The sequence below is a fragment of the Theropithecus gelada genome, chromosome 12 (assembly GCF_003255815.1).
Source record: "Theropithecus gelada isolate Dixy chromosome 12, Tgel_1.0, whole genome shotgun sequence".
In the NCBI taxonomy this organism is placed as follows: Eukaryota; Metazoa; Chordata; class Mammalia; order Primates; family Cercopithecidae; genus Theropithecus; species Theropithecus gelada.
Window position 1 is genome coordinate 27,471,818 of NC_037680.1, and position 16,732 is coordinate 27,488,549.

The 16,732-nt window shown below is 38.3% G+C and overlaps 1 protein-coding gene and 1 pseudogene across 1 annotated transcript in view; one reads left to right on the forward strand and one right to left on the reverse strand.

Annotated features, from left to right (window-relative positions):
• The window catches only part of MBD5 (methyl-CpG binding domain protein 5), a 323,726-nt gene that overhangs the window by 117,310 nt on the left and 189,684 nt on the right, over positions 1–16,732 (forward strand). The gene's annotated exons all lie outside the window — the stretch shown is intronic.
• LOC112635820 lies at positions 1,008–3,128 on the reverse strand (annotated as a pseudogene).

A 16,732-nucleotide genomic window follows, 5' to 3' on the forward strand; every position in this document is an offset into this window, starting at 1 on the left:
GCAGTGTGATCTCGGCTCACTGCAACCTCCACCTCCTGGGTTTAAGGGATTCTCGTGCCTCAGCCTCCCAGGTAGCTGATATTACAGCCACATACCACCAGACCCAGATGATTTTTTTTGTATTTTTAGTAGAGACAGGGTTTCACTATGTTGCCCAAGCTGGTCTTGAACTCCTGGCCTCCAGTGATCCACACACCTCGGCCTCCCAACGTGTTGGGATTACAGACATGAGCCACCATGTCCAGCCCAGAATTAAAATTTTTAAGTAACAAGTTTTGGGGTTTTGTTTTCCCGTCAGCACTTTGTTTATATCATCCCACTGCCTTCTGGTCTCCATTGTTTCTGATGAGAAGTCAGCCATTGATCTTTTTGAGCTTCCCTTGTATGTGAGGAAGTATTTTTCTCTTACTGCATTCAAAATTTTCTCTCCCTTGAACATTTTCACTTTGATGTATCTGAGTATGATTCTGTCTGTCCTCATCCTACTAGGAATTTGTTGAGCTTCTTCAATAGGTCAATTAATGAATTTTCATCAAATTTTGGAAGTTTCCAGCCATTCTTTCTTTGAGTATTATTTTGTTTCTTTCTCTCATCTCCTTCTGGTACCCCTCTTATGCATATGCTGCTGTGTTTAGTGGTGTCCCATATTTCTCTGAGGCTCTGTTGTTTACTACATTCATTTTTCTCTGTGTTTTCATTACATAATCTCTATCAATCTATCATCGTGTTCACTGATTCTTTATTCTGCCAACTGAAATCTATGACCGTGCCCCTCTAGTGAATTTCTTACTTAATTATATTATATATTTATTTCCATCCAGAATTTCCACCTTTCTCTTTTTTCAAAATGCATATCATCAAAATCCTTTGCTTTATTGTGTGCGAAGAGTATTAGTGGCTTTTGACCTTCCTGCATTTCTATTTTCTTGAAAAATTAGTGATTGATTCTCTCCAAAATAACCAGAGGAGAAATAAGGCAGAAAGTATGTCCTGCTCACGGTCTCCACTCAGTTCTGAGACTAATTGAACAGAATGTAACCAGACTCGGAGTTCTTTGCGATATCTGGGGTCAATACATAGAATTCTTCAGTAATTTGTACATTCATTTTTTTCTACAGTGTCATCAAAGGACAAGCAGAAATCTTGATTCTTAACTATTACAATATAATGGCCTCACCTGTGACCACTTCCACAGTGAATCATAATAGCAACAAGGTCATGCATTCTGTCTGGATTGGTTGCATCCTCTGAAGTGTTACACAGACAAAGTTCCAAACAAAAAACTACCTAGTAAGAAAGTTTCGTACATCCGTGAATTTAATCCATATATTTAAATCTTTTCAGATGTAGAGCTATAATCATGGGTGGTTTTTAAACTTTCATTCATGTGCTTCCTGTTTGCTACAACATTCTTCACAGTAATGTTTGTATTCACTTCATAGAGTTTCTGTGTTGCTAAAAACCCTTAAACAGTGAATAACTGATGTATTTTGTTCTACATCACAGGAAGTTCTTTAAAATCTTCATCTTTGCTCCTGTAGTTTCACAAGTAATACATCTGGTTTCATTAGTTAATGTTTTCTGAAAAATTTCATGCACTACATTGGGTCTGGTGTGCTGTTGTTATTTTCTGTATCAATATCACCATTTGGTAAGTGACCATTTTGTTTATCCTGCCTTCTCTCTTCTTATAAAATATCAGCAATTGTATTTAGTAAGTAATTTAAGAACCCATGGGCATCTTGTTGCATGCGGAAAAGCTCATTTTCTTTCTGTAATCTTGTTTTGAACTTCTCGGGAGATATTACTTCAACCTTTTCCTTGTGTGTGGCTACACTGTGGAAGAAAGTTGCTGAGCACATTAAAATTTTCCTTCTTCCTAGGTTGTCTTGTATGCTAGAACTTTTTCCTGAAATGGATGACAAAAATAAAGCTCATGAAGTACTGAATTCCCAAAATTGCACATATTCCCCAAATTGACTAACCCAAAAGTGCCCATTGCAGGTATTCCCAAAATTGACTAACCCAAAATAGTGCTCATTGACTGGAAACCATTCTGGGCCAATCTCTTTCTCTAATGCTGAAGCACTGGCACTCGTGATCCAGATGGAGGCAGGGGAGGAGAGAAGCCAGGCCACCCACTTGCATTGCAAAGCACAGGCCACAAACCCACACACCACACCTGGCCAGCCACAATTGCCCGATTTTTTTTTGTAATTTCTGTCTCTTTATTAATATTATATATCTGTTAAAATTTTATAATCATGCTTTCCTTTTGTTCTTTAAGCATAGTTTGCTTTAGTTCTTCAAATATATCATATTTATAATGGCTCCTTTAAAATCTTTGTTTAGTCTGAAATCTGGGTCCTCTCACAGGCAGTTTGTGTTCACTATTTTTTTCCTGTGTATGAGCTGAACTTTCTTGTTTCTTTGCATGTGTCTCTCTCTCTCTCTCTTTTTTTTTTGGAGATGGAGTCTCGCTCTGTCGCCCAGGCTGGACTGGAGTACAGCGGCACAGTCTCGGCTCACTGCAACCTCCACATCCCGGGTTCAAGCAATTCTTGTGCCTCAGCCTCCCAAATAGCTGTGATTACAGGCACCTGCCACCACGCCCGACTAGTTATTTTTATTTTTTGTACTTTTAGTAGAAACAGGGTTTCACCATGTTGGCCAGGCTGGTCTGGAACTCCTGACTTCAAGTGATCTGCCCACCTCAGCCTCCTAATGTGCTGGGATTTACAGGTGTGAGTTACCGTGTCTGGCCTCTTTGCATATCTTATAATATTTTATTGAAAACTGGACTTTCTAGATAGCATATTGTAGCAATTCTGAATATTAGTCCTCAGTACTCATTGTTGTTGGCCTCTTTATTCATTTAATGACTTTCCTGGACTATTTTAACAAAGTCTATTCACCACCTATGTGAAGCTTCTGATGTTTCTCTTCAGAACACAAGCGTTTCCCATGCATATAGTCCTCCTGGGATGACAGTAGCTATGACAGACTCCCTTTGACTGTCTCTTTCCCTGATCTGTTATGCTGTTTGCCTCTATTGGTATCATACCTACCCGTTAAGCTCTAGTAATTGCTGGGGTAATGCTCTGTTGTTTCCAATAATACCCCAGGGAACAAATTGCTCTACAGTCTGTTCCAATTAAATTCTGTCCCCTATACTGAACTAATTTTGAGGCCATTCTTTGAAGTTTATTCTGAAGCCAGGAGGATTGTTCTTAGCTGTCTCTTTGATTCTCTCTGGCAAATACTTTCATGTTCTTGGGCGTGTTTTTCGGTTTTGTTTAATAACTGATATCCAGTCATTTCCTATTATTCACTGAAATGACCTACTACTTAGCTTATTTCTCTCATGGAGATACTAGCCTCCTCTTGCTTACCATCAAAATCTTCATTGTTCAAGCACTCTTGGGCTTGAACTCTCCCACACTCTATTCTCGATAAAGTCAGTTCTCTTGGGGAGAGCTTTGGAGTTCTCTGTTCTTATGACATTCTCCTCCCCCTGGGCAAAATCTTGGAACTACTAGCGGTTAGGAACAGCAGCCCACTTTTCATGCAGTGGTAAACCTGTTTTATGAGCAGAGCAGTGTGCAGAGGAGTAGCCTCTAATCTCTTGACTTGCTTCTCCCAGCATGGAACCTGTGCCCTAAGGGTGAGCTGGGGCATGGATGCTTTAAGCTCCAGTGTTCTTAGTCTACCTCACCTGGAGTAGAAGAACTTTTGCTCTACAGATAAGGTCTTGGTGCAGAAAGGGAACCCCTGGCCTCTCAACTGTACTTGAGTGGAATTTTACATCTGCAATACATAGCTGGGGTCATGAGAAATGTTGATGGCTTGCCTCTCTGTGGAAGATATCAGAGCCCTTGGCTGGGAGGTGGGGAGAAGGGGAGCCCTGTAATCTTGACCACACCTGCCTGTAGTGGAGCCTCTGTCCTGCTGAGCTGGTGAGTGGGAGTGAGGAAGGGAGTGGGTTGTGATTCAAGTGCCAGTGATTCTCATTGTTCTTCCCAAGAGTTAAGAAATTGTCTTGCATAAATGTTTCCTCATTGGCTGTGTGCCCTTGAGACAATTTTCAGAGATTTTAAATGATTGTATTTTTATAAATATTTTACCAGTTATGGTTGTTTCACTGGGGAGCTCCTCACTCTGCGTCCATTCCAGAAGTGAGTCTGGGCTATTATCTTTTGGACATTATCCCATAAACCTCTCTTATTCTTCTCAGAAGGAACTTTATTACTGTGTGATTTATAATTTTTCAATATATTACTTGTAGCTCTAGAAATCGGCATCATGCCATAAACCACTTTGTACACTGCATGTCAATAAATTACAACATCCTCATATATCAATATTGTATGTATAGACTTAGTGCCAACATGTATGAATAGGCACAACCTAACATAAGTACACCTGTTTATATACATGGCATTCTATAGGTCATATACAAGGAAAGAGAATAAGCAATTCTGGGTTACAGCTAATCTCAGTTGTAGTCATGCTACTGCCTCCAAACCCTGTGTGACAAAGCAAGGATGGGGAAACTTTCTCCTTTCCCCATCCTTGATGGTCCCCCAGTTAACCCAGGATATGCCGGGCCACGCCAGGCCCTTTTTCTTCTCTAGCAGTTTCTTCCCAGAATCTCCCGGCAGAAGGTGGGCTTTGTTTTGTCCTCTGTTTAAAGAACTTTTTCTTTTTCTTTTTTTTTTTTTTTTTTTTTTTTTGGAAACAGAGTCTTGCTCTGTCACCCAGGCTGGAGTGCAGTGGCATGATCTGGCTCTCTGCAACCTCTGCCTCCCGGGTTCAAGCGATTCTTCTGCCTCAGGCTCCTGAGTAGCTGGGATTCCAGGCATGCACCACCACACCTGGCTAATTTCTGTATTTTTAGTAGAGACAGGATTTCTCCATGTTGGTCAGAATGGCCTTGAACTCCTGGCCTCATGTAATCCACCTGCCTCATGTGATCCACCTGCCTCATGTGATCCAGCCTCCCAAAGTGCTGGGATTACAGGAATGAGCCACCATGCCTGGCCTAAATAACTTTTTTTAAAGAACTTAGTCTAAAGTTGTTTGGAACTTTAAGAGTTCTTCTTTGCTCCTGCAACCCTCTATTCTGTCCAAATGTTCACTGACTACTAATGCTCTATTCTAATTTACCTGACAAAATGAAGGACCGACCTTCTGGATCTATTGCTTGATTAAACCTTCAGGTACCTGCATACAAGATATATAAAAGGCTCAGTTTTATTCCATTTCCTTGGGTATTTTGTTTTGTTTTGATAACTGATATCTAGTCGTTTCCTATTTTGTTCACTGAAGTGTCATGTTATGTTTTACCCACATGCAGAGTTAACAAGTTTCTATTATGTGTGATCTCCATTTTCAAAAATATCTGAGGGCCTGTAAAATACACTTTAAATGCTTCAGGAAGTCAATCATAACCTTTTATATTTGCCATAGTTTGCTTTCTTGCCTCATCTCTGATCTCCCTGAGCGCCACTTATACTTACTGCTTTCTCTTAAGCAGACCATCTATTTTATGTGTCAGTGCTTGTGCTTTCACAGATACTTAACCAAATGATTGTCACAGAATATCCTGATAGTAATATGAGATATCAGAGATATCAGGGACCCACTCCACACCTATAAAATAAGTGACTACGTTTCGGGGTTTTTTTGTTTTTTTTTTTTTAAGATGGAGTTTCACTCTTGTTGCCCAGGCCGGAGTGCAGTGGCACGATCTCAGCTCACTATAACCTCCGCCTCCCAGGTTCAAGCAATTCTCCCGCCTCAGCTTCCCAAGTAGCTGGGATTACAGGTGCCCATCACCACGCCCAGCTAATTTTTTGTATTTTTTAGTAGAGACAGCGTTTCATCATGTTGTCTAGGCTCGTCTCAAACTCCTGACATACAATCCACCCGCCTTGGCCTCCCAAAGTGCTGGGATTACAGACATGAGCCATTGCACTGGCCATGAGGATTGTTTTTTATAAAGCTCTTCATTTGATTCTAAAGCTGCTTAAGAACCAATGCTATTCTCTCTTCTTTTCCTGCATTGGCCTCCCTATCATCAAGACTTTGCTGGACAAAGTCTTGCTTAACAAAAAGTAGGAAAAAAAAAAAAAAACCTAGACACAACTAAAATATTACCTTCCTTGAAAAGTTTTTCTCAATTCTGTCTGTATTCCTCAGCTAGCGGATATTTGTTATTCTTGGATAATTAGTATTAGAGCTCTCTTTCTGGGTTTAGGGAGTACCCTACATTCTGAATCAGAGATATTTTCTATCTTACAAGCTTAAAATGCCTACTACTTACTCTCCCAGCCTCTCTTACACATTGGGCATAAGTCCATAAACAGGACTGCCAATCAGGCATACTCACCACAGACTTTGAAACAAAAATTAGAGACATGAAAAAAACGTAGACTACAGACTCCATTTCTGGAGTCTTCATTTCTGAAGCAGCAGTAGCAGCTACTTCCAGTTTCCAAATATAACAGAAAAGTTATTATAGTGGCAACATATATCTTGCAGCTTCCAGACAGTAGCATTGCATGCTGCACGCTCCTTTCCTGGTTGGGTAACTTCCAAAGCTGTTTCTATAGCATCCTGAAGAATTCTGTGAGGTGCTTCATATCCTTTAATAAATGTATTTTCTGCTGAAATTACAAGTTGGGTTCTATTGCTGGTAACTAAGATGGAGGGACACCTCTGTACCCCCAAAGTACTTCATTCATAAGCCAATATCGCAATAAACCAAACTATCTTATCGTTAATTGCCAGTAGAATATCAGTTAACTGAGTCAAGAAGGAAAGAAAGCACATTCTAGCCAGAAAAGCATAGCAGGAGCCTGTGTAGCTAGAAGGGACATAGAAGGTACCAGGGAGTAAAGGGACAGTGTGTCTGGAAGATCAAGTGAAGTAACTGGTGAAGAGTGTCCATGGATAGGAAGTTGTTAGAGGAATTAAGTAACTGAATCATACTGTTAGCAGTGGTGAATCCGTATGGGTTTGCAACAACCTCAGTTCTTACCTCCTCAGAAGAAAGAATTCAGCAGGGCAGAGTGAGAGACTGAGGCAAGTTTTAGAGCAGGAGTGAAAGTTTATTAAACAGCTTTCGAGCAGGAAGGAAACGAAGTAAAGTACACTTGGAAGCGGGCCACACAGGTGATTTGACAGATCAAGTGCATGGTTTGACCTTTGACTTGGGATTTTATATGTTGGCATGTTTCTGGGGGAATTACGTCCCTTTTCCCCTGATTCTTCCCTTGGGGTGGGCTGTCCTCCTGAGCAGTGGCCTACCAGCACTTGGGAGGGGCTGTATGCATAGTGTATTTACCAGAGTTGTACATGTGCTCACTTGAGGCATTCTTTCCTTACTGATCTAGTGTTCTTAGAAGGTCATATACCAGTTAAACACCGCCATTTTGCCTCTTAGTGTATATGCTTGCCCCCACTTGCCTAACTCCTGAGATCTTACCAGAAAGCTGCTGATCACCAGTTTCAGGTGTTTTTATCTATTGGGAGACTGCCTTTCCCTGGCACCAGCTGTGACCAATTATTATTTTAGGGAGACAGACCATCTGCCTGACGATCACCTGATGGTTGCCTGACATTCTTGGTTGGGGGTGGGGGGCCCTCTCCTGCCCTGCTCGTGTCTGACTAGCTACCTACTGTAACAATACTAGCTGTATAAGACCATGTGAATATATTTTTAAGTTCAAGAATAACATAAAGCTATTGAGTCTTTATAAATGGCAGATACTATGCTCAGTTTCATATTTTGAAAAAATCCTCTTGCTGTGGGCATGAAGAATAGATTGGAGTTGGGAAAATACTGGTGATTTTAGTTGGATTTGTGATTTACTCATAGTGTTAAGTTCTGTATTATTGTTCCAAGTGATCACTGCCTCCAGACCATATCTTTCTATGAATGCTCACTTTTTCCTTTTGGAGCAATCTGGAATGAAGACTTTCCCTTCCCATCAAAAAGCCTTTCATTTTAACCTTTAAAGCTGCCTAAGACACAGAACAGGCTAGAGCAATATTTTCTCCATGCTTCCTGCTGTTATTAATAGCTCTTGCTAATAGAGACCTAATTTTTTAAAGTCAATGTTCTGCTGAAGAGACTTAAACTTATATCAAGTCTATTTAATTACATATAGATGTGTGACTTAGATTGGATTATTTTTCTATCCATATATTAAAGCAATTCTGTTTTGGGTTTTTGTTCGTTTGTTTTTTGGGGTTTTCTGGAGACACGGTCTTACTCTGTCACCCAAGCTAGTGTGCAGTGGTGCTGTCATGGCTCACTGCAGCCTCAACCTCCTGGTTTCAAGTGATCCACCTCAGCCTCCTGAGTAGCTGGGGCTACAATGTACACCACCCTACCTGGCTAATTTTTTTTTTAACTTTTTTAGAAATGGGGTCTCACTATCTTGCCCAGGCTTCTGTTTTATTTTGAAAGCATGGTTGCTTTCATCTTACTCTTTTCAAACTAAAGTGAAAAGTAAAATGATATACCACACTAAAATGTATATGTTTCATTATATCATATATACATTATATGTTATACATTATTATATATATTATATATCTTTAAAGAGCTATTCAAAAATAAAATTTGAAGCTATTATTTATATTTTTCGTGGGTCTCAGAAAGTGAAATAATGATTGCAGATCACCAGATTGCAGATGACCAGCAAAATAATTGGAGCTGCTATTGGTTTTTAATAAGTGGAACCTTCTGAATTTTAGCAAATCCAGCAAATCATTACAAAAGACATTGAGCAGTAAATCAGACAAACAATTTGGTGTTTCGTTAATTAGTATATTCAAGCCATTTAAGCTTCTGAAGAATAAGGTTGCCCTGCCAGAAAATCTTTCCAAGCATACTTAAAAAAGCAATATTCTAAACAAAGGCACAGCATTTGGTTGCTAATATATGCAAAGTTGGTAGGGAAAAAGTCTGTGTGGCTACATGTCAGGCCAGCCGGCTTACCACAACATCACAGCAGGGAGCAAGGGAAAGTATTAGAGGTTAAAGGCAAAGACAAAGAGGAGATTACCAGTTCCAGAGTGTTATTTCATATAAGAATAATTTTGTTTGCTGTTGTTGACCTTATCTGTCCACATCATTTCTTAGTTATTTTAACTGACAAAAAAAGAAAAGTGTAGAATATGAATAAGAAAAAATAAAAGCATATATTCTTTGTCTAGTAAATTTCAGGAAATACTAGGTTTAACAATTTGAAAAGATCTGTCATTTTTGTGAGTCAAAAATGATTGATTATGGGCAATTTCATGTGGTTCAACCTAATCAAACCTACCAGTGGATTGTAATGTATCACAATATACAGCATGTTGCAAATACAGTTTGCTCACTCTGAATAGATTTGGATATCTTTTTCTTTTTTTGTTATCCAAAATTATTTGTAACAGAAAATATTTATACTTTTATCTAATGAATTAATTTTATTAGGTGTCAGAAACACTTGATGTGGACATTTTTAATAGAGATTATCAAGCTCAAAAGAAACCTTTAAAGTACTGAGGGGGCAATAGAGTACAAATGACCTCAAAGCCTAATGCTGATGAACTGAGCCAACCTATAATGCCCTCATCAATCTCTCAGCTGATATTCCAGGATTCAGAGAGTTTCCACAACCATATATCCACACTGCAGATCTCCCTGATTTCTAGGAGTCTGAAATCTCAGGAAAGATAAGAGTCAATGTAAGTAGTAATAATAATAATAGCAGCTAACACCTAAATAGTATTTACTCTACACAGGCACTGTTTTAAGTGTTTTACATATATTAATTCATTTAATCCTCAAAGCAATCCAATTAAATAGGTAATATTAACATCAACAAATAGGTGAGGAAATGCAGGCACGCAACAGTTAAGCAATTTGCCCAAAAGTGCCACAGTAAGTAAGTACCTGAGCCAAAATTTAATCCCAGGCTTTCTGGCACAAGAGTCAGTACTTAACCAGCAGCAAATTGCTTCTCAATATTAAAAAAGTCTAGCATCACTGAATCAATTCTAGTACATTGTGGGTTGCAAAATTAGTTGAAATACCAACATCCTTAATAAAGCTTTTCAAGGTTCTTTTCATTCTAATAGCTAGTATTTTGGACTACGTTAAAGAAAAAATTATGGATGACATTTGATGAGACAATAAAGAAGACTTTGTTCAGGGACGACTGCACTGGGGGCTGCAGTGGGAGAGACAGATTGGGCCCAACTCTAACTCCAATAAGGGCAGTGGGTATCTATAGCCAAGGAGCAGAGTGGGTGTCAGTGGATGGAAAATTACTGAAAGGAAATATCAGAGGTAAGGAGAATTCTGGCTACACTGACTTGACAGGGTTATTTTAAAAGGCAGGCCATTTGATCAGATACCAAGGATGGGAGATTTTTGCTAAACTGATCCAGCAGGATACTTGCTTAAAGTGGACTAAACAGGCAGAGTCCCTAGACTAAGGATGGAGCCCAAGATTGAAGCCTTGTTGAGAGGAGGACTCAGAGGAGCCTAACTAATGTTTAGTCAAAGGAGGGAGTTTCTGTCAATCCTCCCTGTGGTTCAAAGGAAAGAAGAGTTGATCTTCTTTCCTTTGAATAATAGAAATCTATTCCTCGTTTGATAGAGGATATCTGCCGGATGTATGAACAATCAGGCATTTAATAAGGGGCATTTCTATGAAACAGAAAAAGAAAAACCAAGATTAATGTCTACAAACCCAGTTTCTGTGTCCAGAAGGCAGCCAGTCAAGAACATTTCTGGATATTGGGCTCAAAGCATCTTTAAATGGTCGACTGAGGGTGAGAGAAGCAACCCAAGAAATTTCCTGGTTTGCAATTTGAATGTGTTTAGCGATGACATCGGGTGAACTTTCTGAGGGGCCCAAACAGCAGCAGCATGATGGTCGCCTGCACACAATCTGTTATGGTAATTTGTTTGAAGTTCGTGTCAAGTTGTCCAGCTTCAGCTTGCAGAGCTTTGGGAAAATGGCAGTTTTAGTTCGTAGTGATGCCAAAGCAGAAAGATGGGAGAAAAAATTAGAATGTTAGTTTGGACACTTATAGCCAGATATCAAAGGAAACTAGAATTCTGGATCCTGTCCAGTTTACAAGAATATAACGAAACCTCAAAGACAATGAACAGAGCTAGAATCTAATAATAGGTCCACTATAGTTTTCCACTGAAACAAAATTTTTTACAATCTCCCCCCTTTTTAATTTTGTATTACAAAATAAATCTAGTGTCATTAGATTTGGCCTTATTATTTAAATAAGCATAGCAAGAATGTTAATCGATCACATAGGCCTTTTAACATTTGCTTTGTTTGAACTTTTCATAAGGAATCTCAGATTAAACTTTTAAAACCCAGGCTAGGATACCAAGCCAAGAACTCACCATCAGATTTTGCCACCTATTATGCCTACAGATTTGAGTGAATTCCTCTCTTCTCTAGGTCTCCAAGGTATCCAGAGTTTCCTGGGCCTCCCAAGAAGAGACTTCTGTATTCAATTTTAAGAATGGGAACCCTGTAAGCCAGATACCAGACTGGTATCTCAAGAGGGCTTTCTAAGCAATGATTTATAAAGTTGACTCTAGTTTCTTAAATCTGTTTAGTCATATCTGATTCTGTGTACTTCATTCTAAAATATGCCATTTCAGTCAAAGCCTTGGTAATATAATCAATGTTTCCAGCTCTGTCCTGCTATAATAAAGACATATTTTTACTGACCTTGTACAAATAACTATATTGTCATAAAAATTATAGTCAATAATAGTATCCATATTTTGGAGAGATTAGGCAGAGAGAAAAAAATAAATGTTTCATTTTGTTTACAAAGGCATAATCTGTAAGATTGCTGTAAGCTATAGATAGTTTAAGAGAAAAACATTTCTTTTAATATGGAAAACAAAACAATAAAGAACCAGCAATGTTCCAAACAAAAACTAATAAAAATTAGTTCATTCAGTCTCATGTAATTAATTTTTGTTCTGCTTGATCTTGAATTAATAGCTTTATTAGCCCATCAACTTCTAAGGATCTGATAACAGTTTATTTGAAAAGAGAATTTGGTTGTTTCTGTGACACACAACAATAATAACTGGAAAAGAGGGTTTTGACAAAGTCCTATGAATGTCATGCAATTTCTGGAATATTTATATCAAAATTCCAAATTTATTCCAAACTTCTGGAAATTTATATCAATGACATACACTCATACAAATAGAAAATAAATAAGCTTAAACATCACATTTTATTTCACAGTGCTTCCTATGTAATTTAACATGTCAAATACACCAATGTAGGGTAACATCCTTTTTTTTTTTTAATTATACTTTAAGTTCTAGGGTACAAGTGCACAACGTGCAGGTTTGTTACATATGTATACATGTGCCATGTTGGTGTGCTGCACCCATTAACTCATCATTTACATTAGGTATATCTCCTAATGCTATCCCTCCCCAACCCCACGATAGGCCCCAGTATGTGATGTTCCCCTTGCTGTGTCCAAGTGTTCTCATTGTTCAGTTCCCACCTATGAATGAGAACATGCGGTGTTTGGTTTTTTGTCCTTGCCATAGTTTGCTGAGAATAATGGTTTCCAGCGTCATCCATGTCCCTACAAAGGACATGAACTCATACTTTTTTATCGCTATTCCATGGTGTATATGTGCAATATTTTCTTTATCCAGTCTATAATTGATGGACATTGGGTTGGTTCCAAGTCTTTACTATTGTGAATTGTGCTGCAATAAACATACTTGTGCATGTGTCTTTATAGCAGCATATACCTTTGGGTATATACCCAGTAATGGGATGGCTGGGTCAAATGGTATTTCTAGTTTTAGATCCTTGAGGAATCACCACACTGTCTTCCACAATGGTTGAACTAGTTTACAGTCCCACCAACAGTGTAAAAGTGTTCCTATTTCTCCACATCCTCTCCAGCACCTGTTGTTTGCTGACTTTTTAATGATCGCCATTCTAACTGGTGTGAGATGGTATCTCACTGTGGTTTTGATTTGCATTTCTCTGATGGCCAGAGATGATGAGCATGTTTTCATGTGTCTGTTGGCTGCATAAATGTCTTCTTTCGAGAAGTGTCTGTTCATATCCTTTGCCCACTTTTTGATGGGGTTGTTTGCTTTTTTCTTGTAAATCTGTTTGAGTTCTTTGTAGATTCTGGATATTAGCCCTTTGTCAGATGAGTAGATTGCAAAAAATTCCTCCCATTCTGTAGGTTGCCTGTTCATTCTGATGGTAGTTTCTTTTGCTGTGCAGAAACTCTTTAGTTTAATTAGATCCCATTTGTCAATTTTGTCTTTTGTTGCCATTGCTTTTCGTGTTTTAGACATGAGTCCTTGCCCATGCCTATGTCCTGAATGGTATTGCCTAGGTTTTCTTCTAGGGTTTTTATGGTTTTCGGTCTAATATTTAAGTCTTTAATCCATCTTGAATTACTTTTTGTATAAGGTGTAAGGAAGGGATCCAGTTTCAGCTTTCTACATATGGCTAGCCAGTTTTCCCAGCACCATTTATTAAATAGGGAATCCTTTCCCCATTTCTTGTTTTTGTCAGGTTTGTCAAAGATCAGATGGTTGTAGATGTGTGGTATTATTTCTGAGGGCTCTGTTCTGTTCCATTGGTCGATATCTCTGTTTTGGTACCAGTACCATGCCATTTTGGTTACTGTAACCTTCTAGTATAGTTTGAAGTCAGGTAGCATGATGCCTCCAGCTTTGTTCTTTTGGCTTAGGCTTGTCTTGGCAACGCAGGGTCTTTTTTGTTTCCATATGAACTTTAAAGTAGTTTTTTCCAATTTTTTCCAATTCGGTGAAGAAAGTCATTGGTAGCTTCATGGGGATGGCATTGAATCTATAAATTACCTTGGGCAGTATGGCCATTTTCACGATATTGATTCTTCCTATCCATGAGCATGGAATGTTCTTCCATTTGTTTGTGTCCTCTTTTACTTCATTGAGCAGTGGTTTGTAGTTCTCCTTGAAGAGGTCCTTCACATTCCTTGTAAGTTGGATTCCTAGGTATTTTATTCTCTTCGAAGCACTTGTGAATGGAAGTTCACTCATGATTTGGCTGTTTGTCTATTATTGGTGTATAAGAATGCTAGTGACTTTTGCACATTGATTTTTGTATCCTGAGACTTTGCTGAAGTTGCTGATCAGCTTAAGGAGATTTTGGGCTGAGGCAATGGGGTTTTCTAAATATACAATCATGTCATCTGCAAACAGGGACAGTTTGACTTCCTCTTTTCCTAATTGAATACCCTTTATTTCTTTCTCCTGCCTGATTGCCCTGGCCAGAACTTCCAACACTATGTTGAATAGGAGTGGTGAGAGAGGGCATCCCTGTCTTGTGCCAGTTTTCAAAGGGAATGCTTCCAGTTTTTGCCCATTCAGTATGATATTCGCTGTGGGTTTCTCATAAATAGCTCTTATTATTTTGAGATACATCCCATGAATACCTAATTTATTGAGAGTTTTTAGCATGAAGGATTCTTGAATTTTGTCAAAGGCCTTTTCTGCATCTGTTGAGATAATCATGTGGGTTTTGTCTTTGGTTCTGTTTATATGCTGGATTACATTTATTGATTTGCATATGTTGAACCAGCCAACCAGGGATGAAGCCCACTTGCTCAAGTTGGGTAAGCTTTTTGATGTGCTGCTGGATTCAGTTTACCAGTATTTTATTGAGGATTTTCACATCAATGTTCATCAGGGATATTGACCTGAAATTTTCTTATTTTGTTGTGTTTCTGCCAGGTTTTGGTATCAGGATGATGTTGGCCTCATAAAATGAGTTAGGGAGGATTCTCTCTTTTTCTGTTGATTGGAATAGTTTCAGAAGGAATGGTACCAGCTTCGACTTGTACCTCTGGTAGAATTCGGCTGCGAATCCGTCTGCTCCTGGACTTTTTTTGGTTGGTAGGCTATTAATTATTGCCTCAATTTCAGAGGCTGTTATTGGTCTATTCAGGGATTCAGCTTCTTCCTGGTTTAGTCTTGGGAGGGTGTATGTGTCCAGGAATTTATCCATTTCTTCTAGATTTTCTATTTTATTTGCGTAGAGGTGTTTTAGAGTGTTCTCTGATGGTAGTTTATATTTCTGTGGGATCGGTGGTGATATCCCCTTTATCATTTTTTATTGCGTCTATTTGATTCTTCTCTCTTTTCTTCTTTATTAGTCTTGCTAGCAGTCTATCAGTTTTCTTGATCTCTTCAAAAAATCAGCTCCTGGATTCATTGATTTTTTTGAAGAGTTTTTTGTTCTCTATCTCCTTCAGTTCTGCTCCAGTCTTAGTCATTTCTTGCCTTCGTCTAGCTTTTGCATGTGTTTACTCTTGCTTCTCTAGTTCTTTTAATTGTGATGTTAGGGTATCAATTTTAGATCTTTCCTGCTTTCTCTTGTGGGCACTTAGTGCTATAAATTTCCCTCTACACACTGCTTTAAATGTGTCCCAGAGATTCTGGTATGTTGTATCTTTGTTCTCATTGGATTCAAAGAACATCTTTATTTCTGCCTTCATTTCGTTATGTACCCAGTAGTCATTCGGGAGCAGAACATCCTTCTTTTTACAAGATTAGAGCATTTAGGATTTGATTGGGGAACTTTGTCAAAAATGTTAAGAGTTGTAACACTTGATTAAATGGGATCACAGGTCACTGTGAAACAATACTTAGTTGTTTCTTTAACCATAGTAATTATAAAAGGTTTTGCAGGCAAATACAAAAATTTACATAATTGTAAAAAAGAAACCTTAGGTCTTTTAAAATTGATAAGACTTAGGTTTTTTAAGTAATTGAAAATGGACTAGAAAACTTTATTCTTTTAACAAAGAGAAAATTCAATTGTAGCTTTTCATCAGTAAATTATGAGCTCTATTTTTTTTAAAGAACTTTATAAGTAAATCCATCCAATCTTAGCAACTTGACTATACAAAATTTCTTTTTCACAAACCTTTTCCAACCATTTTACGTCCATTCAGTTTTTATCGTACTCTTTTCCTTTTTCACATCCCAAAACAACAGTCATCTTACTTTAGTAGAAAACTATCCCTTTTTCCTCAATGAAAACACATTTTTAAATCTTTTATACTATTTCTCACTAAAAACACATCTTCCTTTTCTTACACACTTTGCACACAAAGTTGTTCCCCTTTACCTTTATTATTTCTAGTAGTTTAAATTAAACATATTGGTTATACTTTTTTATTATACTTTACGTTCTGGGATACGTGTGCAGAACATGCATGTTTATTACGTAAGTATACACGTGCCATGGTGGTTTGCTGTACCCATCAACCCATCATCTACGTTAGTTATTTCTCCTAATGCTATTCCTCCCCTAGCCCCCCACCCCCTGACAGACCCAGGTGTGTGATATTCCCCTCCCTGTGACCATGTGTTCTCATTGTTCAGTTCCCACTTATGAGTGAGAACATGTGATGTTTGGTTTTCTGTTCCTGTGTTACTTTGCTGAGAATGATGATTTCTAGCTTCATCCATGTCCCTGCAAAGGACATTAGCTCATTTTTTTTTTTTTACAGCTGCATAGTATTCCATGGTGTATATTTGCCACAATTTCTTTATCTAATCTATCACTGACGGGCATTTGACTTGGTTCCCAGTCTTTGCTGTTGTGAGCAGTGCTACAATAAACATATGTGTGCATGTGTTTTT